Raw genomic sequence first — 2,500 nt, 5'->3', positions numbered from 1 at the left:
GAGTTGTTGGTGATATAGTGGTTCAAGGGTGACTGTGGGAAGAGAAGGTGGAAGAGAAAAGAGAAGAATGGGGGTTTGGGAAAGGAGGTGCAGTGAAGAACTAGAGGAGGAGGAGGTCAATAAGGAGGAGGAGAAGACGGGGAGGAGGAGTTCTGAGGCCAAAACAATGGATGTGTACGAAGGCGCGGACATGTTATAATAAAAGCTTCGGATTCAGAAGAGGAAGAAAAATACTATTTATCATTCTTCTAATTTCTCGTCTTTAACAGTTTTTGCATTTCGTCTTCGCTTTTGCGGCTAGGAGACTCAATACTGCTTGCCTCTGAGACCGCGGACTCACGCTCGCGCGCGCTCGCAAACACACACACACAATTATGTATATATATATATATATATATATACATATATATATATATGTATGTATATATATATATATATATATATATATATTTATATGTATATATATATATATATATATATATATATATATATATATAAGAAGGGATCCACAAACATAAAATAAATCAATGTTTGACTTGAAAGGAAAATGATAACGCAAACCTAGAGAAGAGAGAGGGTTGGTATTGAAGCGAAAAATGAACAACCTCACAAGCAAATGATTTCCGTGGATTCAGCCCGTATTTCACAATATTAAAAAATGCATGTATATATGAACCTTACATGAATTTGTGGAACAGAAATATGCAAGTGGCCAAAATCATGTGAGTTTGGTGAAAGTATCCTATTGCAGTGTTATGATGTGGTGGTAGTAACGGTGGTGGAGATTGTGGTAGAGACAGTCACGTGTGAAGATCATAACGTACAATCAATATATGAAAAAATGTATGGTGATGATGAATTATAAATGCATTGCGATGGCGAGACTGACTTAATAATTTAGACGATATTTGTTGATGGAGATTCGTAAGCTCATCAGTAATTGTTAACCCTACTTTATTCTGTCTGCACTAGTCCGAGAGTAAGGGCCTTTCCTTCATGCTATAAGCATGTTAGAATGCGCGACAATTCTTTGCAACTATTTTATTTTTGTGGAAACATAAAAAATATATAATGGGCTACGTATGTCCCTTTGGGTAGAGATAAACTCACTCAGGAAATAGTGATGTGATCGAGACTTATTTGCCAGGCTACAGCAAAAAGACTTCAACTGTGTTTGGGCAGAGGCAGCCACAAAAAATCACTTAATACTTAATTAGTCACATGAAACAGTGTACAGCGGCACTAAGCACAGGTTTCATTCTAGTCAATACCAGATGATTTCATTTACCTTTGGATATTGTATTTCGCCAGTGATAACCAGCGTTTCTGTCCTTGGAGGACAGGTAAGGGAAATATTTAAGGAAAATAACAGAGCGAAGGAGGGGGTAGTACAATTTGAAAACGATCACAGTTCTAACTTCATGTGGAGGCTAGTCCCCAGTCTTTGAAGAACACTGCACGACTCTGGTCCGGTGGGATGTTGCTAAAGTCAACTCCCTGAAATAACGATTGCATAAAACTTTTGTGATCAATCACCCATATGGACTATCATTCACCATAGAGAGCGATATTATAGTCATAAATCTGTCTGTTCCACCCGCTCCCATGGAGGTGACTTCCTTTGTAGTGCCGCATAGCCTCCTGAATAACTTACTTTATTTTTTCTGTAAAAAAGAAAACCGTCATTATCACAATTTTTCCAGATATGTCAGAAAACGACGAACGGCGTCAGCCGCTGTAGACAGTTACCGTAAACAGCTAATCTGTGGTTTCTTAAGGACCGAATTAGAGAAAAGCCTGAGTAACATTTCTCATCCAAATTCAGTGTGGTGGGTTCATCCATGGTACTCAGTTTGTTTTGTGTGACTTTGTATCGGCTACTGCTGTCGGGTCTCCGGTCACTTCTCGGTAATGAATGATACTAAAATATTCAGATGAGATACATGAGGGGCTCTCGACTAAGAGAAATTTTGAGGGTTTCAGTGGAAGAGGATGGTCATTAGGACCACAGATACTCAGACTCAAACTAGTGATTTTTTGAATTTCTACAAACAATAATTCTAAAGAATCTACAATATACATAATCTAAAGACATAGTAGCTTTTGATAATCTTAATGTAGATTAAGAATAAAATTGAATATTTCACCATTGACCCAGACTGGTTTGTATATATGTATATTACACACACACACATACATACATATATTTTTTTTTCTTTCTTTCTTTCTTTCTTTTTGTTTTTCTTTTCTTTTTAGGGGTTAGCAGACCGGAGGGATAGTAGTAGTAGTGTCAAATGATCAGCATTTTGCTCTAGGTTGAGACTAATCTCTAATCATGGAAGACCACTGAGCGACTTTGTCTACAGGGATGACACTAAAATCCCCAAAATATCGAGGGCATAAAACATGCAGTCAATATTCCATAAGGGGGCCTGTAAAGAGTCTGATTTGGGCAATGACGTTCAGACCTATGGTGAAAATTATGCCACAGGATCATAGA

At 37.7% G+C, this 2,500-nt stretch overlaps 1 protein-coding gene across 1 annotated transcript in view; it reads left to right on the top strand.

Annotated features, from left to right (window-relative positions):
- Positions 1-2,500, top strand: part of LOC143041550 (homeobox protein onecut-like) — a 286,919-nt gene that overhangs the window by 218,747 nt on the left and 65,672 nt on the right. The gene's annotated exons all lie outside the window — the stretch shown is intronic.

Source organism: Oratosquilla oratoria, chromosome 31 (genome assembly GCF_046742065.1).
Source record: "Oratosquilla oratoria isolate Oo_2021 chromosome 31, ASM4674206v1, whole genome shotgun sequence".
In the NCBI taxonomy this organism is placed as follows: Eukaryota; Metazoa; Arthropoda; class Malacostraca; order Stomatopoda; family Squillidae; genus Oratosquilla; species Oratosquilla oratoria.
Note: the sequence above shows the minus strand (reverse complement) of the source record. Positions and strands in the feature narration are given on the sequence as shown.